The 22,774-nt window shown below is 48.6% G+C and overlaps 1 protein-coding gene across 2 annotated transcripts in view; it reads right to left on the bottom strand.

The window, feature by feature from the left end:
- Nucleotides 1-22,774, bottom strand: part of Ski (SKI proto-oncogene) — a 64,078-nt gene that overhangs the window by 39,635 nt on the left and 1,669 nt on the right. The gene's annotated exons all lie outside the window — the stretch shown is intronic.

Raw genomic sequence — 22,774 nt, 5'->3', positions numbered from 1 at the left:
CAGGGTGGTTCTAACAGAGAGCGAGACAGAGGACCTGGAACTGTGAAAGGGCATGACCGTTTTGGAAGACAGCCTGAGAAACAAAAGCAGACAGCTGAGCCATCGCACACCTAACTGACTGCTGCTGAGGCTAAGTTGCCTGTCCCTACAAACCTTGGGAGACGGGAGTTCACTGACCTCTTACTTGTAATGGCCAAGAGCAGCAAGCAGATGGCTTTAGTGGTGCGTGCATACCTGTAATCTAAGCGCAGAGAAAGAACTGCAAATACAAAGCTAGTCTGGGCTGCATATGTAAGACCTTGTCTTCTAAAAAAGAAAGAAAATGGACAATAAATAACTAGAGTCAAATTTCCCAACAGGTGAATTCAAAATGGACACATATATCCATACAACCAGATACTACCAAGTAGTAACAAGGAACCATTGACGCTTTCTACAGTATTTCAAAGTGTCTCAAAAAATAAAATGATTACACTGAAGGAAAGCCAAAAAAGCCCATTATTATATGGATACATTTTGCACAGAGCAGGAGGGAGGCAAACACCCTCAGTGGTAGAGGTGCCCGGTCTTGATGAGTACAGGAGGAATGTATGGAGGACATAAGAAGTCTGGGCACTGGATTGGCTGGCTGCTCATTACAGTTACTGTTTTACAAATATGTATGTACAAGTAGATATGCTTTAAATGCATAAAGAACTAGAGATGCAGTTCTTTGGTATGGTGTTTACCCAGTAGGCGTGAGGCCCTGGGTTGGACCCCCATCACCAAATAAACCAGGTACATTGTGATATGTAATACCAGTACTCGGGAGGTATCAGCAAGAGAACTGGGAGTTCTAGATCATGGGCTATATTCAGAATTCAAGAACAGCCTGGGTAGAGAAAACAGTATGAATTAATAAAGGAATGAACTACAGTCTCTTCTTGATCTGAAATAACTATGCAGCTATTAGCCCAACTGGACCCTTCATAGACAGATTTTCATTTGTTCTATAGCTTCAAGCATTCTCCACAGGTCAAGACCTAGTAACCTAGCAGCAAAAGGACATCATTTCTTCTATGAACAGTGATTCCAAATATATCCTTTTCCATCCCTAAACATTTCACAAAAACAAGGCAGCAGTTTTGCAATCATGTCTTTTCTAGATCACTGTGAAGGACCAAATCAGTGTGTGCAACTTTGGGGACATGTGCTCTGACTCACAGCTCCAACTCTACTGTGGTATCACAAAAGCAGTCACAAACAGCACTGGCAGGCGCAAGCCTCTGAAATCTGTTTACCTAAGCAGGAAGGGCTAGTGTGGCCCACACAGCAGTAGTCACCACATTTCCTGGGAACTTGTCAGAAATACACATTTTTCAGACCCCACCCCCTACCACAAAGAATCTGGAACATATCACTTACGAAGCCACATTGTGGACCTGGTGAGGTGGCAAAAGCCTTTAATCCCAGCACTGGGGAGGCAGAGGCAGGGGATTTCTGTATGCTCAAAACCAGCCTGGTCTACAAGAGCTAGTTCCAGGACAGCCTCCAAAGCCAGAGAAACCCTGTCTCGGAAAAACCAAAACAAACAAACAAAGGTCACATTATTGTGCCAGGCGATGGTGCATGCCTTTGATCCCACCACTTGGGAGACAGAGACAGGAGGATCTGAGTTCAAGACTAGCCTGGTCTACAGAGTGAATTGCAGGACAGCCAGGGCAACACAGAGACTCTATCTTGATTTATTTAAAGAGGGGAAAAAAAAAAGCAGCAGCCACTGTTACAATCCAAAGCTCAGACTTAAGCCTTTAGTTCAGAAAACCACCAGGACAAACTGATTCAGACTCAAAAAGGAACAACCCTGGGACAAGGCGCCTGCTAGAGGCTGCACCGGGCCTCCAACAGTCAGTCAGTTCCGTGTACAAGCATTCAGAGGTAAGCACTTGCCTGGTCTGTATAAGACGCTAGGCTCCACCAAGCAGAGGGTGCAGGGACACAGCCAACCAAGAACACTGAAAGGGTAGAGAGAGTCAAAACAGGAAAAAAAGAAAACTGTAACACGAATTAATAAAAGAACCAGAGACTGATATTGGGGTTCGAGCTTCAAGTTGAAGCTCAGAAGAGCAAAGCAGACTGCCACTAGCTCTCACCGCTAACTTAGGCTGAAAGGGCTGATCCACGAGCTCTTCACCAAGCCTCAAACCGCTGCATCTTCTCCGTGTGGCTGGAGAATGAATGCCTGATACTGACACATCTCTCCTGTCTACCTCTCTTATGAAGGGATTAAAAGGTGTGTGATCCCAGGTGCTGAGATCATCTTTGTGTGAGCTGTTTCTCTTTAGGACTGGATCAATCCCTGGGTGGCCTTGGACTCACAGAGATCCATCTACCTCTTAATCCTGAGTCCTAGGATTAAAGGTGTGCACCACCACCTGCTAGCTTCTGGCTGCTGGGATTAAAGGTTTGTGCCTGGCTTCTATGGTTTTGTGGCTGCCTTTGCTTTCTGAATCTTCAGGCCAGTCTTAATAAATCATAAATAATATATCACTACAGGAAACTAAAACTCCCTGTGATCCATGCTCTTGACTAAATGGCTGCTCCTGGTTCTTACGGGAGGGGGAGGTTGCTGGGGATAGAAGCTGCACACACTAGGCAAGCCCTCTCTCTGTCACTGAACTGTAGCCCTAGCCTCTGGCAAGAGTTTGAGCCCTTTTCAAGAGATCATACCCAAGTGTCTTATAGTTGCCATTTTTTGTTAGTTCTGCAACATAAACAGATTCTGCTGTTTGGATATGCTCTGGGGACTGTTAAATCTTAGTTCCTCCAAACATCACCATGACTACTGTGCCTGCCACAGACACTGAGATCAGGGTATAATGACCGTGAAACCTGAATGCACACAAATACTAAAGTAGTAAGACATTCTGAAAAAAAGAAGCCCTGATTACCTGAAGACTTCTGGTCAAAGTCACAAATGGCATTAATGTACTTCCCATTTTAAAGCACTCCCTCCATTGCTGATATGTGACCTGGCCAGTGAGATAGCTCAGCAGGGACAGGCACTTGCCACCATGCCTGACAACCTGAGTTTGATCCCTGGGATCCACATAGTGAAAAGAGAAAATCAACTCCTACAAGTCCTCCACACGTGTGCTGTGGCATGCCCACACATGCACAGGATGAATTAAAATGTAATAAAATGTATTAACACTAACACCTATTGTAGAATATTATTTTGAGATGTGTTACATTTGCTTATGCTGTGGAACGTTTGTTTTAATGATGCAAAGATGTGTTGCATTATTTTATGTTGCATTTGTTTAACTCGGAAGCTGTGATTCTTTGCCTGTCTAAAACACCTGATTGACCAGCCAGGCAGTGGTGGCGCACACCTTTAATCCCAGCACTCGAGAGGCAGAGGCAGGAGGATCTCTGTGAGTTCGAGGCCGGTATGGTCCAACAGCCTCCAATACAGAGAAACCCTTCTCGTAAAAACAAAAAAAACAAAAAAACAAAAAAAAAACACCTGATGGCCTGATGGCCTTATAAAGAGTTGAACACTTGGGCTGGAGAGATGGCTTGGTAGTTAAGAGCACTGGCTACTCTTCCAGAGGACCCGGGTTCAATTCCCAGCACCCACATAGCAACTAACAACTGTCTGTAACTCCAGTTCCAGGGGATCTGACACCTTCACACCAGTGCACATAAAATAAAGTTAAATAAATAATTTTTTAAAGAGTTAAACGAGGCAGGACAAAGGATAGGCGGAGCTGGCAAGCAGAGAAAATAAACAGGAGAAATCTGGGAGGAAGGAGAGGAGGACTTAGGGGCCATCAACCCACTTACACAGCCAGCAAGATCCAGGACAGCCAGGACAAAGAGAAACCCTGTCTTAGAAAACCAAAAAAGAAAAAGAAAAACAGAGACTCAAGAAGCAAGAAGCAAAGAGAGCAATGCTCAAAGGCAAGGGATAGCACGGGACAGCAGAGGTGGAGTAGCCAAGGAGCCTGAGAGAACCCCAGGAACACACACAAAGCAGAGAGGAAATGAGGTCAGGCATGCAACTTCAGGACAGAAAGTTGTCCAGACAGGAAGTGAGGTCAGGAAAAAGGATGGCACAGACAGGAAGTGAGGTGAGGACAGAGTGCCACCCTGAAGCCCAGGCTTTGGGGAAACAGTGTGGTGGAAACTACATTAGGAGAAGGGGTTCAACTGGAGGAAGTGGGTTGCTGGAGATGGGCCTGTGAAGGATTACTTGTTCCTGGCTCTTCCTTCTGTCGTGGCTTCCTGGCTCCCACATGATGACAGGCACTCCTCTGCCATACTATTTCTGCTTTGTTACACGCTTATCAAAAACTCTGAAACCATGAGCAGAAATGAACCTGAAAATGGTTTTGGTCACCTCATTGAAAAACTGACTAAACTTAAGTTGTAGTTTTGTGGTGACTGCCTGGGACCGCCCAGCAGCCATATGACTGCTTGGCAGGGACTGGTCCCCTCCTGTGGTTTTCCTCTTATGTCTGTTTCTGATTTGGAATTGGTTGTACCAAGTACAGGTTTTCTATTTATATTTTTACCACTAGTCAAGGACTCTTACGTGCCCTAGATCCTGAGTGCCATCGGTTAGGTGGGCGACATTCAGGACCCCGCTCTGTCTAATTCTACTTGACCACAAGCAGGTGGATCTATTCTTCCCTCTTCCTTCCTTTTGACAAGGTCTCACTATGTACCCCTGGCTGGTCACACAGCCTGTCACGTTGACATTTGCCACTGAGCACCATGTTGCTGGCTCTTGTTCAGCTGTTTAGACTTCTATTACTTCTTCAACACTTGCCTTATCCATCTGAGTGTTGTGGGATATTTGTACACTGTGTGAAGATGTAATAAAAGGCTGAATGACCAATAGCCAGGCAGGGGGTACAGGAGGGATTTCCGGGTAAAGAAAGGAAGAGGAGGGGGAATTGAGGCACACAGAGAGACACCAATGAGACATGGGAGTTGGACATACAGAATGAAAGAAAGATAAAAGATCAAATGGTAAAACACAGATTAAAAGAGCTAGTGGGAAAAGCCTAAGCTAAGGCCAAGTCTTCCTAATTAATAATATCTCCTAGCTGTTATTTATGAGCAGGTCCTGCAAAGAAAAACCCACCTACACCTGATGCCACTGACTATCAAGCCCTGAGGAATATGTTCCTTTTTTATTATGAAGACTTGGTGGCGCCTTGATAATTCTGTCATTTACTTTAGATGTGGCTCTGTCTTGACATCATTTTCTGGTCTGGAACACTAAATTTTTTGCTCATTTCCTATCTGGACCACTCTGCGCCCTAACTATAGCACTCTGAAACCTAGAGTTCACCCTGGCTCCAGGACTCAGAGGTACACAGCAAAGGAACCATAGTCAGGCACCACAGAAGGCTCTACTGGCTTTGCTACTCTACCAGCAGACGCCCAATGGCCTCACCAAGACTGTGATCATGGCAGAAACGGAGAAGAGACTCTACCTCAGCTCCCACTGCCCTACCATCAATTTCATTGTGACCCAGAGGGGGAGACAAGGCCCAGGATCAGGACATAGGGCCAATTGATGGCCATGAGCTGTATTCATCTGCATAGTCAACTAAGAGGAAAAGCAGCCAAGTTAGCACCTAGATAGGAGTACGCAGAGTGATTTCTGATTTGGTGGTTTCTGGAGTGAGGTAGCATCATCACAGGACTGCTTGCTCCAGTAAAAAGCTGGAGGTCACAGTTGGGCTGAGGTCTCAAAAACTCCTATCTACCACTCCAACAGGAGGAATGCGGGCTGGAAACACAATCTGTGCAGTTACACCCAGCCAGACTGTAGCCCCTCTGCACAGGACCCTTCAACCCTCTTCAGCATTGACGTCCAGAAATAAGTGAGCAACTCCTGTGAGTTAAAACTTGTGCAGGATAGTGCTATACCAATTCCCTTAGTACCAAGAGCCCACCTAGAACACACACAGAAACATGACTGACTGAGCACTAGAAACTACAGCTAGCACAGCTGAGTGCCCTCTATGACACACATTCACACATTCTACTCCACTCCCACCAAATCCAAAAGTTACTGGGACTTCTTCCATTCCTATAAACCAGGTCAGTGTGGCCACGTCCTGCTATGAGGACAACAATCAGATAGCATGGCTGCCAATACCTGGACAGTTATTCTAACAAAGTAGACCCCAAAGCTGAGAAAGGTACCAAGCCTATAGCTGAGACTTTCCTTCTGTCTCGGACACAGACCTCTCCCTCCCCGAAAACCTCTGTGGAGGGTGCTCTGGTGCAAGATGTACACAATAACCAATAAGGTCTCGTGATGCCCTTCCGTTCCACTCATCCCCAGAGTGGTCTCATGCCTCCTCTAATGTGTGATGCGCAGAAGGGGAACCCCCCCCCCACCGGGCAGTCTTGTCTGACAAGGACACCAGAGCTGGCCCACAGCTGCAGTTCTCGTCATATTTCTACAGGGTCTACTTCTTACTGGGCTTCATTCCACTTCTATCTAACCATCAAAACTGTAGAGCCTGTGGTTAAGTTTGAGTGCGCACATGTTGGAAACAGGTCCCTGGAAATGACAGCAAGGTGCCCTGATAGAGGCCCTGAAGGGAGGAAGAGCCCCAGGTCGTGCTGGGAAGGCCCAAGAGCACCCAAGCCGTGCTGAGTGGCTGCCACTTTCTCTGACTCTACACTGAGCTGTTGGATTTTGTATAATGTATTATGCAGGGGACAGAAGCTCAAAAAACACAAAATCCTCAACAGGCAACAAAATGAGTAACCGTCAGGGCCCAGGCCGGTGATGCCCAATGAAACCAGGCCCATAGCTTTCTGGCTGCCTGGGCCATAAGCCCTGTTCAGTCGCACTGCTGTCCTAAGAAACAGGGATCCACTCAAAACTTTCTCGGCTTTCCTGGGGGAACTAAGGATGAACTGAACCTTTATTTAGAACACTTCAAAGTTTTAAGGTAAACTTAATTTTATTGTTACTGTTACATTTTTGAGAAGCAGAACACACACATACACACGCGCGCGCTCGCGCCATAGCATACATGTCAGATGACAGACACCTTGCAGAACACACATGCCATGGCATACATGCCAGATGACACCTTGCAGGAGACAACTCTCTCCTCTCCATGTGGGCTCCAGGAACTGAACATGGGTTGTTGGCTTGTAGCAAGAGCCTTTACCCACTTTTATCTGATGAGCCATCTTGACAGCCCCAAGTGAGGTAAGTTTTACTTTAAAAAACCAAAGGCATTGTCTTGGACAGCAAAGATGACGGTGAGAACTGTGGGTAGTTGTCTGTGGGAGTCCTTGGCAGGAGAGATGGCTCCAGAGTTAAAGAGTGCTTGGAGCTCTTGCAGGTGACCAGATTTCAGTTCCCGACACACACATCAGGTGACTTACAAGCACCTGTAGCTCCAGCTCTAGGGGACCTGACACCCTCTTCTGGCCTCCTTGGTCACCTGTCACTAATGTGCACGAATATATACAGAGATACAATCACAATCACTTGCACTTTAATTTTAAAAAGCAAAAATAAAACCCCAAAAAAGGAGCGCTTTGAAATCCTCAGCACCTTCTTTCCTGCCTCACACCCACCTTCCTGAAGACCCGAGGGCACCCTGTACGGTGTGCAAGAGCACACCACAAAGAGGAGGAGTCCCACACGCATGCCTGGGCACAGCCGCTGCCAGGAAGAGTAACATTCCAACTGGCACAACGGGATGGACGGCCTCCAGAGGCAGTATCAGGTAGGTAAGCCATACAGGAAGAAGCACAGAAGAGAAGAGAGCTCATGGTTCTTACCAACATGGAAAGACAACCAACAGTCACACACAGACCAGATATTTGGCAGGAGATTTTGCCGGACACAACCCAAACTTAGTGATGGAGACTTGTTAAATATATCGGACAACTGGACTTCACCAGTAATGCAACGGCCTAGCATCAGCCACCATGGATGGCAGCTCCAATGCTGACAGCATAGGCTCTACTAAGGGAACAGTGGAGTTGAGTCTCAAACAGCAGAATCATGCAGTCACCCGATTAGAAGCAAGCAAGTAACACAGCATGGGCCAAGACAGGGTACCTGGGGCATTGGGGGAGGGGGGTGCTAGTTCTCTAAAAATTATCAATAAAAACAATGAGGGACCAGAGACAGACAAAATAGACAGCAACATGACTATGATATGGTGACAGGAAGAAGGGGGTACTCTACACAGCCTGGGCCAGGCAGTATCACGAGGAACAAAGTTCATGGGGACTGCAGAGCCAAAAGTCTTCACCTTAGTTACTTAGTAACCACAGATGGGAAAGGCTCCCAAAGTAGAATACAAACACCCAAAACACCTCAAGTGCCATCAAGCTCTGCATACCTGGCTTAGCAAGACTCGGGAGAAACATGGTGGCCGAGGTAGTGCAGCAGTCATATGCCTTGGAGAAAGGACACCAACGCCTGAACATCCCAACCACTATCACCAAAAAAAGTGGGGGAGGGGGGTCAAGAATGGTGGCACACACCTTTAATCCTATTGCTCAGGAGGCAAAGACAGGCAGATCTCTGTGAGTTCAAGGCCAGTCTGGTAAACACAATGAAGCCCTGTTTTTCAAAGCAACTATAAAATGATCCCTTTGGGCTGAGGTTCTTAAACCTGTGGGTCATGACCCCTTTGGCAAACCTCTATCTCCAAAAAATATTTACATTACAATTCATAACAGTAGCAAAATCACAGTTACGAAGTAGCAACGAAAATAATTTTATGGTTGGGAGTCACCACAACAAGAGGAACTGACTGACTGTGTTCAAGGGTCACAACACGTTAGGAAGGCTGAGGGCACTGCCTTAGGGGAAACAAGTGAGAACACAGGTAAAAGCTGATCCTTCCACCAAGAATTTCCCCACCTGGCTCTAACAGTTGAAGATTGTTCAAACAGAAAGTCTTAAACCAAAGACAGGCAAGCTCACTAACAGGTCAGCCCCACTCCTCCTTCAGCCTCAGAGGCAGGACACACAGAATAGTATCAGGCCACAGTGATGTCGGGCAGGACCAGAGGAGAGGGGCCCTAGCATGACAATGAGACCCTTCATTCATGAGCCAGATTCAGCAGCTTCTCTGAAACAGGCAGAAGCCTGGGTCCAAAACAGAACAACATCCAACTACAAATTCCCCGATTTCCTCACTATAACCAGCCCCAGCTAAAGCCAGAACTAATTCCAGCTCAGCAATTGATGAGTGCACAGTGTACTGTAACCTGCACAGACAGGAAGGTGGGACTCAAGCGGCCCACTAGCTCCTCCCTCCCCTCAACTCTCAGCCCCAGTGCAGCAGGGCACAGGCAGACATCTCTAAGGTGCTGTCACACTGCCTAACTTGCTCTCTGTAAAAATAAGATCAAGCAAGTATCAGTCACTGTGAGGTCATCTCTAAACCATTGTCTCAACAGCAAATTTGTAAATGCCTCGACAGTCTTTGCTCTGAAATTGTGGTAGGTACCATGTGAACTCAGAGAAGTTGAGTCCCTTTACCAGGAGCAGCAGCTAGCTGCAACTACACCCATCTGGTCATCTAGACCCCAGAGCTCACATCTTCAACCTGTGCCCCTAGAGCAGCAAGGACAGAAGATCCCAAATAGTCACACCTAACAAAAGGCCTCTACCTTAGGGCAAACAATTAGGAGTGCCTGGTAATGCCAAGAATCACCAGCGTAGGCTCATGGACAAGTGAGATTCTGGCCTGGTGTGCTTCATTGTGCCTGCTGGCATTCATAACTGATTAAGTGTTCTGACTGGCTATGGGTTACATCACTTGCGCTCAGGCCAGATTGCTAATGGGATATAGTTGCCCCCCCCCAAAAAAAAGCCAAAAGAATTAAGTCTTCAAAATGCCACACAACATTGTCTAGGTGTTTTGCTCATAGGGTGTTCAAATTCCTCTGTACAGAAATGTCACGACCCAGGATCATAGAATGAGTGATCAGAGCCCAGCTTGACTTAGGATCTCCCATCCCTAACCACTACACAGATCTGTTTCTAAGCTCCAAGAAACTGATGCTTGGCCAGAAGCACAAAACACAAGAAAGGGGGAGGTGAAAACCTCACCCACAACAAGAGGTGACTTTCACTCCGCTCGGCCAATCACAGGCAGGGCAGGTGAGAAAGTGCTGGCCTAATCTACCAACTCTCCCTTTCTTTAAAAAGCCAAACACAAAGAGCCACCTTCCCTGTGGCTGCAGGTCAAAGGCTACCAGCCCCTACTCTAGGCACCAGGTTAGCCTTTGGAATCCCACCAGCACCACCACCCCCACTGCTAGCAATATTTGCAAAACAAAAGGCAAGGGCCCTGTTTTCAAGAACCACCTCGGCCTGCCTTCCTAGCCTCCCTCATTAACATTCAGCAATTATGATCAAGTCTGACAAAGGGTCCGGGTCACCTCCACCAGGCTGCCAGGCCAAGAGAGACACTTACAAGCAGATGCTGGGAATGGCAGGCAGCTGGCCTGGCTGAGTAATCAGCTTGTGCAGAACAACACTAGGATAGGAGTAAGGCCCTAGAAGATACTCCCAGGTTCTGGACGTACTGCTGTACGAAAAGGCAGCTAGCCCAGCCATCAGGATCCAGGGAGAAGCAAAGGGGCTCTACATGGGGTATGTACATGAACTACTGTGGTTCACAGCACAGACAGACTCACCACACTGTGAGGTGCTGGAGCCCAACAGTAGACACACCGAGCAGGGCCACCTGTCACTCACAGGCTCCCTAGATCCATTAACACCAAACCAGCCTAGTATGACCCAAGAAGAGACCATAATGAAGCAGCCCTGGTGAAGGGGAAACGTATACTGAGGCACAGGAAAGGCTGCCTGGAGGCAAGAGACCTAGTAGGGAGAGGCAGGCTCTGCCAGTTCCTTCCTAAAACTGGACAGACAGATGCTTCCTCCAGAGAACAGGAAGGTGAAGGAATGTGTCCTGACCCAGAGGGGAGGCCCTATACTCCTCTCCCATTTTCTAGAAAGCAGAGGCTGAGTCAGTGGTGGCCCCTAACAAGAAGGAATGAAGAACTAAAGTAATAAGTGCGCTTCAGAAATTTTTTTCTTCTTTCCCCAGAAAGCAGCAAAGACATAGGTCCTTACATCCTGAAGCCCTCCTGCTGTCTTCTCCCCAACTAAAGTGGCTATCATCTAGGCCCTGCCCCCTTCAGACACGTGCCAGTAAAAGACGTGTGCACACACACACAACAGCTATTGCACAGACCTCCCAAAACACAAAAGCAGCCTAATGCACACTCCCTCCTGCAGCCAAAGGCTGCAGCTATAGGCTACATAGATGTGTTCCACTGCACAGCAACTACTTTGAGGCCCCACCCCCACCCCCTATCATTCAAGGTCACAGGGTGCATTACCAGGTCCACATCACACAGGAACCCTTTCCATGATCCTTGCCAACCCCAGGCACAGCCCCTGTTCAGGCAGGGAAGTGACAGTCACACCCATCACAGGCACAGAGGATCTCAGTAACACAAAAGGATCCAGCTCAGAGATGATCCTGTCTGCTGGTGCACAAAGGACAAATGGGGGTGCCCTGTTGGTCACAAGACAAACCATGGTCCATGCCAGTAGATAAAATATTAAAAGATTAATACAAAATAGGTAAAAACTAAAACTGAACAAAACAAAAAACCAAGTGAGGGTTGCTTGAGTGATAGAGCTGTGTGTTGCTCCTGCAGAGGAGATAGTTTCCCAGTATCCGCATCAGGTGGCACACTCCCAATTACCTGAAACTCTAGCTGCAGAGGATCCCACCCAACACCCTTTTCTGGTCTCCATGGGCACCCATAAATGTGGCATTCACACACTCTCTCACACACACACACACACACACACACACACACACACACACACACACACACGCACAGTAATATTCATAAAAACAAGCCAGGTAGTGTTGGTGGACATCTTTAATCCCAGCAGAGGCACACACGAGAAGATCCCTGAACTCAAGGCCAGCCTGGTCTACAGAGTGAGTTCCAGGACAGCCAGGGCTACACGAAGAAACCCTGTCTTGAAAAAACAAACAAACAAAATAAATAAATAAATAAACCCAGCAAGCCGCCTCAGTCAAAACAGGTAAAGGAGCTGAATGGACACGCAGCAGGCAAAGTGCTAAACATCACCAGGCACCACAGAGGCACAGATCACACCACCAAGAAGTGCCGCCTATACCCATTAGGGGAGCAGGTATCAAAAACAAGAGAAATCAGGGCTGATGAAATGGCTTGGTGGGTAAAGGTCCTTGCTGGCAAGCCCAATGGCCTGAGTATTCCATCCTAGAACCCAAATGGTGCCACACGAGAGCTGACTCTTGAATGCTGTCCTATGATCTCCACATGCTTACCACGGTACATATATACTCACACCATACACAGCACACATGCCTGCAAAGTAGAGGTGGAGGAGGGGAGTAAATCCTTACACGAGGTAGCACCCATGCCAATGGTCATACAGAGCACACAATGTACAGCCAAGGAGTTCACAGCTACACAACTCCACAACTGCTCTGGGTGGAGTTGTACAGAGCTTCATCTCAAGCATGAAGGCTGAAGGTATAAGACCAAAGGAAGGTCATCTCTCCCAGGGGAGAGAACAGGACCCAGAACATGCAGAAGAATCCCCCACCATTTACCTGATGTCCTCAACCTGTAAGTATAAAGGACAGGATGCTATGGTTCTTCCTGATACACCACTAACATGATCTGCAGTGATATGTCCTTGCTATATTACTATGATGGGCTATCATCTTGGTAATGAAGAAAAAGAATTTTACTTATATATATAACACCTACTTTTCTTTCAGTATCAGACAATCTCTTGAGCTAATGACACCCCCATCTTCAAATCCACTACAGTCCTGCCCAGCTCTGCAAGTTTCTCTCTTCACCAGCAGTAGCACAGCATCCTCTCAGATCCAAGAGCCAGGTATTATCCTCTTCTCCAGCTCATCACCACTGACATTTGTTTTTGAAAAGTGTCCTAGACACACCCCAGCCAGAGTAGAACCTGTGGACAGTTGTGGTTCATACTACAGGGCAACCCTGCTGAGTCCTGCTCACCATCCTCAGTCCACAGACAAACACTCTACAGAGAAAAAAAAAAAAAAAAAAAAAAAAGATCCCTTTCTCTCTCTAGAATCAGTTAAATTACCCAAAACCCAATCCAAATCAAATACTTAAATGAGAAAACTGACCAAGCCCAGGCAGGTGCAGTCCTATACCTCAAGCCAATGCTTTAATAACAGGCCACATGCACAAAATCAGTTCTACAAGGTAATGATGGAGCTCAAAATTCCTACCACCTAGTGTCCTTCCTTCCTTCTTCCCTACCTACCTACCTTTCTTCCTTCCTTCCAGACAGGGTCTTCCTATGCAGCCTAAGCTGGTCTCAAACCTGCCATTCTTATGCCTTAGCTTCCCAAGTGCTGAGTTTATAGGCCTATGCCACCACATTCATCTCCTACCTAACACTTTTACTGCATCTTTTGCATGCTTAGACACATCTAGATGCAGGAGAACTTACCCATCATTCTCTAACTGCCTACACAGGTACAGGTACACTTTGCACAGGTCTATAGCTTGTGGCACATTGGACTATGATAGAGTCCAAGTATGTGGTCAGCCACACCACTTAGATCCATGTAAGCACAATTCACAATGTTCACCCAACCATAAAAATCACCTCACACTATGTTCCTCAGAATACACCTGCATCTTCAGGCATCATTATGAATAGAATTAAATCTGAGGGGCATTACAAACCAGAGAGGACAGCCAGGCAGTGGTTGAGCACACCTTTAACCCCAGCACGCAGGAGGCAGAGACAAACAGATCTCTGTGAGTTCAAGACCGGCCTGGTTTACAGAGTTAGTTCCAGAACTGCCAAAGCCATGCAAAAGAAATCCTGTCTCAAAAACCATAAATAAATAAACAAACAAACCAGAGAGGAAACCCTCTTTCCTCATAATAGAGAAGATTTTAATAGCAACAACAGGCAAGTTAAAGCAAATTCTAAATCCAACCAAAAGAACCATGGATAACAAATACCCTTCATACATTAAAACATCCTGGTAGGGTAGGTAAGAGAATCGGATTCAGAACCAGTGGTTGAAAAGGGATCCTGGCAGACAGAGCCTAGACATGGGCAGGCAGTATCTCTAACTCCAGGGTCATGCAAACCACTCTCTCTCAGGAGAATCAAGGCAAAGACAGGAAAGCTTTCAGGTAGCCAGGCAAAGAACATCAAAAACTGGTGCTCTCCGCTTCTCCTATGGAACTGTAAACCCCACAACTCTGCAAACCAGAGTCTAGGGACAGTCAATCACATGCATCACATATCTCACCTAATAGGACACAGCCCCTTGCTGTCCCATACCCACAGCTCCCCAACACGGTTTAGCCTTCCTGACTCCCACTCCAGGCACCCAGCTACCCCTGGGTAGCATGCATGTGCTCTGTTAACACCAGACCCAAGCAAAGGAGGCTTCTTCCTGCCATCCACCAGGGAAGCCCAGGGAGTCTCCCTGTCAGTCTGTGCCAGGAAAATAAGGAAATGTGACCTAACGGACTAACTGAGCTGTGCAGAAGCAACCCACAAGGTCCACCTTGTTTTCACAGTTTAAAGAGCTTTATAAATTGAGACAAATCCACTAGGGTCAGGCAAGCTGGGCGACATTTATTGCATAGAAGGATGTTAAAAAAAAATCACAGTTTTGATAGTTCTGCAAAAAAAAACTTAGCAAATTTACAACAAAACTGTCAAGTAATTAAGGCAAGGCACTTCACACATGAACTTAAACTGCTAATTAAAATCCCCTCGCTTAATTGACTACATTTGCATATCATTCAACTTGGGAGTATAATTCTTTTAATGGTTTGGGCAACACCGTTGTAACACCAGGAAGCAGGAGGCAGCAGGTGAAGCAGAAAAAAGACAGCCAACACCATCAAACACCAGGTGGCAGCCCCAGCAGTGTGACAGGGAGCATCTCCACAAGCACCAAGGAAAGGTACAGCTGAGGTCTCAACATCATTCCAGTCACGGCGATCTGGGCATTTTCCATGAGAGCCTCACCCCAAGAGTCAAACAAGCCAGGGTAGGTTCCCAAGTAACACACCCCAGAACAAAGGACACCCCCAGCAAGGTCCAGCCGGGGAGAACTTCCTTCAGCTGCCCTGTGGCAACAGCCCAGGGACAGCACAAGTTCCAATATGTACCTCACTTAGTTTCTGCAGGACCTCACTTAGTTTCTGCAGGACCAGGGGCCAAGAGAACAGGGACCTATCTACTGGTTCTTAATGGTGTGGGCCCAGCTGTCCCCCACCTGCCAGCCTGGTCCACCTCCTGCTAGAACTAGAGGTCAAAGTCCAGGCCCAGCATTCACCTTCAACAAACAAGTACATTAGCCAGGGTGGTAGTGCATACCTGTAATCTCAATTCAAAAGACCAAAGCATGATGACCACAAGTCAAGAACAGGCTACAGCAGGGTGGTGGCGCAAGCCTTTATTCCAGCACAAGGGAGGCAGAGGCAGGGGGATCTCTGTGAGTTTGAGGCCAGCCTGGTCTACAAGAGCTAGTTCCAGGACAGCCTCCAAAGAAACTGTCTCAAACTCCCTCCCCCAAAAAAACAATGTTTCTACCTCAAAACAGCAGGTGCCAGGGATGGAGGAGACAGAGAAAGGAGAACAGAACTGGAACACAGAAGGTCAGGGTGCTGAAACCAAGACTGGCTTGTGGTTGCATGAGAGGCCCAGAGTTGCCAATCCTTGAGGGTGGCAGGGTGTAACAGCACATTCTAGACACAGGCCCAATGCCACCTGGTCATCTACAGAACCACAAGGTGCCAGAGAGACTGCAAGCCAGTGGCAAGGGCCTCTCCACGGCCATGGTGAGGGACACGGGAGTCACAGAAGGAAAGCACGAAACAATCTGCTGTCCTCCCCTTTTGGGGTTGGCCGACCCTATGTTTCTCTGGGGTGTATGCTGCCTTAGTTTACTAAGTGGACTGAAAGCAAAGAAGGCTCTCTGAGGAAACTCTGCACTGTCCTCCCACAACTGCTACAAAGAGGACCCAGAACTACCCACCCTCAGGCTGCACCAGGAGGGGACCATCAAGCTGGCCCTGGCACAGCAACTGGCACAGAGAAGTTCCTTATGCCAGCACACATAGGGGCAGTAGGACTGCTGTGTGAGCATATCTATTTCCTTAGGTGCCCTAACTCCCGCAGGCCACACACTTTCTAGGACTGAGGTCATTCACGAATGAGACCCTCAAACTTCCTGGAGGCCTGGCCAGACTTACCTACACCTCGAGGAAGGATACCCCAACAAGGCAGGAGGGACTTTATCAGCCTCATCTCTAAAAACAGACACTAAGATCCAGGGAGATGGCTAGGCAAGTGAAGTGCTTGCTGTACAAACATGAGCCCCAAGTGCACACCCTCAGCACCCACGGCAGCAGCATGACCTGTGACCCCAGCACTGGACGGAGAGACGCAGATCCTGGACTTGCTGGCCAGCTAGTCTAGCCAAAACACAGCAAATCCGAGGTTCAGAGGAACTGAATCTCAAAATAAGGTGGGGAAGGATAGACAAGGACACCCAACATCAACCTCAGGTTCACACACACACACACACACACACACACACACACACACACACACACACACGTCGACACATGTGCATAAACACACCATGCACACAAAAAACAAAAATATTCCCATGTTACTTTCAGTGCAGAGCCAACAGACTGCTGGTAGCAGCCCACTCTGACTGGCCTTCCCAGCAGCTAGACCAGCAATGCCTAGTACAGGCTGAGGGGTCCTGCAAGGGAAACAGCCACTTCTTGCTCTAGTTACTTACAAACTTACTTGTGGACAGACACACTACACTTAGAAACAATCTGTCACATGACAATGGTTTTCCTCACAGCACTGGAATAAGGTGATACCAAAGGACACCACGAATACACAGTGTACACATGTTACATTGTGACCACAGACAGAATCACATGTAACAGCATCAGGGCGGGGCCACATGACACCCACCAGTTATACCTGAGGTATAGCCACAAGTACCCACCTAAACTGGTAAGGCAACTCTGGGAACTTCACCATCCCCTGAACTATTATTATCTCACATATGGTGGCCTGTGCTTCCTAACACTTGGCACTTCACAAACTCAGGGGCAGTCAGAAAGGCGAAGGGGCCACATCAGAGCCCAGTTATTGCCCTGGCCCTCAGGTCAGCTCCACCTGCTGGCCCCCAAGTCTTCACAGTGCACCATCACCTCCACCAGGTCCTGGCAGAAAGCCAGCTCCCAACACCCATGCCTGCAAGGCCACTGCATTTCCCTGAAACAGCAAGCACAGCGGGAGCTACAGGAAGCTGTTCCCAACAAGAGCTGCTTCTCTCACAGTGACCAGCGGACGTTCCAGAGGAAGCCACAGTGGCTTGAAGAGGGCTGGGAAGAACACCAGCGCTCACAGCCCCGGCCAAGGGAAACATCCAGGGCTTTTCAAGCACTGCAACTGGGAGCAGGGCCCAGGTACCCAATCACATGTGAGGAGACAACAGTCTTTAACGAACACGGAACAGACGTGCTGGGAAGGCCAGTCAGAGTGGGCTGCTACCAACAAAGAACGGCACCGTCCCGTCCCGCAGCCATTGGAGATCTGGGCCCTAGGCCCTGCCAGCCCTGCCAGCAGTGACTGCTTGCTTCCACTGAGTCATTCCTCCACCCCCACTGCCCAGAGACCCAGCTGTGATCAGCCCCCACTCATTCCCAGAAGCCAACAACAAAACACACCATGCCACCACAGACAGACAGCAGACAGCTCCCATAGAGCACACAAGAGACTGGGGGGTGTGTGTGTAGTGATACACCTCATCCCATTGTTACTGAAGTCCTGGCACCTTCTCAGTCATTAGAAGCCACAAAAGTAAAATCGGAGACAGCAAACATCAAGACAGATCTCTGGTGACTCTGAGCTCTTGCCAAGATCCCTTTATCTGTTTCCACATAAACAGGTCAGTGACTCAAAAGAATGCACAGACAAGAATAGTGAAATCTACTCACAGGACACTTGGTATTGTCACCATGCAAGCAAGTGCAGGTGCCACTTTACTATTATTTCCAGTCTCACTGAAAATACATCCAGATATTGGTCCTCCATTTCAGAAAATACAAGGGTGCTGGTAGCAGCAAACCTAGAACCCAGGGATCTCTAGAGAGCGGCACAAAAGTTGAGGACAAGGCCTCATCTGCAGAGAGAGCAGCACTAGGAACAGTCATTTACTACACTCTGCCCTGGTGACATGGGTGCTTCCAGACGGTGACCCAGGATAACCTCTCAAAGTACCTCGACAGGCACAAAGATGATTGGTACACAATACTTGGTCTAGACAAGGCGCACTGGGTCACAAGAGAAGGGGGGAGACGGCCTTGCTGAAGTAGTATAGGCAAGTCAGCACGTCAGGACCACAAGGCACACTGAGCAAACCTGCTCCTGACCACATAGGGCACCAGGAGCAGAGCGCCTCTCAGTCAATGAGCCCGAGCCCCCATCCCCCTCCCAAACCCTTCCATGGTAGCCAGGGACAAAAAGGCAAGAGGTTCCCCTCTGTTTAGCTCTCCTAAATCTCACAGAAGTAATCTAGGCTGCGTTTTGATTCAAAACAAAGAAACTTTTTAAAAACATTTCTGTTGAAACTTGCATAATTCTTCCAAAGTAGAAACCTTCCCTCAACTTTCGCAATCCTTAGAAAGAGGCAGTATTGCACAGAGTCCAGCCCCAGCCAGGGCCACTTCACCTCCTGCCAGACAGCAGGGGCAGGCCAGCCTCTGAACCGCAGCCTCCCTCCTGGGGCTGCAGAGACAGCAACTCAGACCTGGCCCAGGGGGGCCCCACCCGGCTCCAGAGCAGGGCTGGGCTCACACTTGGCCCAGACTTCCTCACCCTCTACATCCTGTCTGCCCTTAGACACTTCAGACAGACATTACACAAACCAACTACAGGGGAGGTTGAGAAACACTGAGAGAGAGAGAGTCAATGACCTTACTCTTAGAAGCTTCTTGATGACCCAGGGCCTCCAGTGGGCAGCCAGGGACAGAGGTAGGGTACTCAACGACCCTACTTCCTCCAGATGGTGAGGGACCCAGACTGCTCCCAGAGGGGCCCCAGAAGGTAGCAGGATAGATGGACAGATAGGCTGAAAGTCTACACTAAGAGAACTTGGCCATCTCAGAGGTGGATGTGCACACATTACCACCCCCACCCACAGCTGGCTATGGTGTGAAAACCTAGAGCCCACACTCTCAAGCTGCTATCAAGACCCACTGACCATGGACTAGATCCACCACCTGGGCAGCCATCCCAAAGAGCCCTCCTAGACCAGGACCTGACCTCGGGGACTGGCACCACACCTTCCTGGCCCAAGTGTCTGAAGGGGAAAATCAATAGTAACTCCAAGAAAGCCCAGTACAGGACATGAGGCCAGGGAAAAAAGAAGGACAGCTGATCTTTGGAAGCACACCCAGACCTGCAGGTGTCCAGAGACAGGGTCCCAGCATAGTGGCACTGTCCTTTCGTACAGCAATCTTTACATAAGGATGAACCACAGCTGACATGGTGGCACTCAAGTGTGATCCCACCACTCAGAGGCAAGACCAACCCTGTATCCCAAGAAAACCCAAAGAGCAAACTACAACCCACTGAGAGGGCTCCTGAACCCAGCACCCAGCTCTGTACCCAAAACCTATAACCGTGTCCCAAAACATACCCATGGCTCAGTGCTCCCTAAAGCTGACCACCTAGCGAGGTGTCCAGTTAAGAATACGGCCTCTGGACAGTAGAGGCGCACATCTTTAATCCCAGCACTTGGAAGACAAGCAACAGGTGGATCTCTGAGTTTGAGGCCAGCCTGGTCTACAGAGCTAGTTCCAGGACAGCGAAGGCTACACAGAGAAACCAACGGGGGAACATGGGACGCACGACTGGCCAAGAAACATGACCTCAGTTCTATTGTCCCACTATGAAGAATTCCAACAGTCCACATTAAGGGACCATATCAGCCGACAGAAGAAAGTCCTGAGAACCCAAGCTCAGAAGAGGATGGAGATGCAGTACCCTAAGATAACCCAAGCACCTTCACACCAAAGACCACTTCTCAGAGCCACAGATGGGGACCTGCTATGGCCAGGAGGCACTGCAGCACCTTCGGCCAGCCTGGAAAGGCAGCTGCTCATGGTTACAAATCTCCCTATGGACCAGCAGCCACATCCCACAAAGCACACCAAGTGGCAGCTCAAAAATGCCACCGTCTATTTTCCTTTTTATGCTGATAGACTGAACTTTGCGGGAGTCCAACAGCCATCAGACAACCCCAGAGGAAGAGAGAGCTGTCCAGGCAGTCTCTAGATGCAAGTGAAGGCTCAAACATTCCCATTTGACTGTGCTGACCCCAGAAATATGATTCTAAGACAGGTTCAACATAGTGTTAGTCTCAATTTATATGAGGAAGATGAGGCACAGAGGGACTAAGCAATTGGCTCAAGCTCGCACAACCAGTGAAGAACAGAGTGGGAATGTAAGACCTACGCCATGAGGTTCCACAGAACTGGCTCCCCACAGATCTGCAAGGAAAGCAGCAAAGGACTCACCGCGCATCCAGGCAGCCTGCATTTTCTTCAAAGTTTTACCGCTGGGAAGCTGGGTCTGGCAGTCCCAAGAGAGAAGTGGACTTTTCCCATTCCCCATGACATTAGGAGGGCACTGAAGACCTTCGTCCTGTCATAGCATGCTAACATGCCAAGGCCTCAGGTAAAGTGGCCTGCACCAAGGTTTTCAGGCTCAAGCTGAAACTCCCCTGCTCCCACACACTCAGCTGACCACAGAAACCACAATTCCACCTCAACCAGGCCAATTCCACCTGATCCAAGTGGACCCTACCTCAACCAGATAGAAGTCACCTCAGTCAGGCTGCCACAGAACATAGCAGCCAAATGTCATCAGAGCATCGAGGAGAACTCAGGAAAACCACTGACCTCTACACCTTCCCACCATGGGCTTTAAAACCCACCCCTTCCCACAAAGCACTCAGCTTACCCTTAGTTCAACAGAGTCCGAAGACCTGTCAAAGCTACATGCCCTACAAAACAGCTCAGCAGTCTTTGTTCCTTGTGCCCTTCTCCTCAGTAGATCAAAACTATTAAAATAAGCTACGAAGGGAGTAAGGGAATCCTAACATCCAGGCCACTCCTCTCAGGACAAGCTAAGTTTGGGCAGCCATGAGTCCATAACTACCCAGACTGACATCCCCTTCCTGAGTGTTACCCGCGGTTCATGCAGATAAGCACATGACGGTCCAGCGGGGACTGAAAGAGCACAGTCCAGCCCAAACCCTAAACTACAGACTCACAGAGTCAATGGAGCAGCAACACTGATGGCTGAGCTGGGGTCACCCAGAGGCTGGGAGAACCCCCAAAACAGGAAAGAGTCCACTAGTCCCTCGTCACGTAAGCACTCAGGAGCTGGCCAAAGTATAGGAACCCAAGCTGATGCCACCGCCGCTTGAGTGGTGCTGGAGACACAAATCACTTGAGAAGAAATGTCTCTTCACTGAGTAAAAATGAGGCATCAGACCATTGCCAGGGTGGCTATCAAGGGAAGGGCAGCTACAAACCACGGCGGAAATGACCCAAGCACATGACCATGGCTCAGCGCACTGTCCTGTCTTCTAACCCATAGTGCTGGCACGGGCATCTGAGCCATCTCCTCTGAGCCCAAAGACCCCACACCAGAACCACCGAACTTGTAAACAGAGAAGACGGGAGTCTACTTACTCCATTCAGCAGTGGCTGGGACAAAAGGACCATGACAGTTCCCTAAACCTAGACAGAAAGACCACAAACACACATGACCCAAAGCAGACAAACACAAACAGACACACCCAACTCAGACAAGATTCCTTGCCTGCTCCCAAGATAAGAGGTGTGAATGCTTCCCAGCGGCAAAGCCTCACTAGTCCCACATCTCTATAGTGGTCCCAGCAAGTCCACCAGTCTCCATACACATGAGTACCTCAGGCTACATTAGCTGACAAGGGTGCAGACAGCCCAGATAGGCCTCCACTGGTAGGACCCACATCAGCCTGCCTACTACTTACTGCAAGTCCATTTGAAAAGTCCTGCCTGCCTGCAACCTCCCGCAACGACGCACTGCCCTGCTGGGGCAGAAGTGCTATAGGACACACAGCACACGCACACTCTCTTGCAGCCCCTAAAGAATGAGGCAACGGTCCTTCTTCAGGGCCCCTTCCCCCCACAATTCTGACACTCTGCTGGAGGGGCGCCCAGAGAAAACCGGGCTGCAGCATCTATTCACAGATTTAGAAAAAAAAAAAAGTTTGATGCAATAGCTGAATTAATTAGGTCTCCCAAGAATAGCTGAGCCAATGCAGCATTCTGTGTGTGCAATTTAATAAGCACGGATATTTAAAAGTTGCAGATACTTAGGGTGCAGATGCAAAGAAACTTCCTCTGGACCCCAGTGAAAGGTTTTGGTACTAAGTGGCCCAGGAAATGCCCAAGAGGATCCCACAAGGCCTGTGACGAACACACAACACAGCCTGGGCTGACAGGCCTCCACACCAAGTGCAAGAGCAACAGAAGGAAATGAGCGAGTCTAAACAAACTGCAGACCATCAGCAACTCTGAG

This window comes from Mesocricetus auratus, unplaced genomic scaffold (genome assembly GCF_017639785.1).
Source record: "Mesocricetus auratus isolate SY011 unplaced genomic scaffold, BCM_Maur_2.0 Super-Scaffold_100042, whole genome shotgun sequence".
In the NCBI taxonomy this organism is placed as follows: domain Eukaryota; kingdom Metazoa; phylum Chordata; class Mammalia; order Rodentia; family Cricetidae; genus Mesocricetus; species Mesocricetus auratus.
The sequence above is the reverse complement of the archived record's forward strand: the minus strand, read 5'-3'. Positions and strand labels throughout refer to the sequence as shown.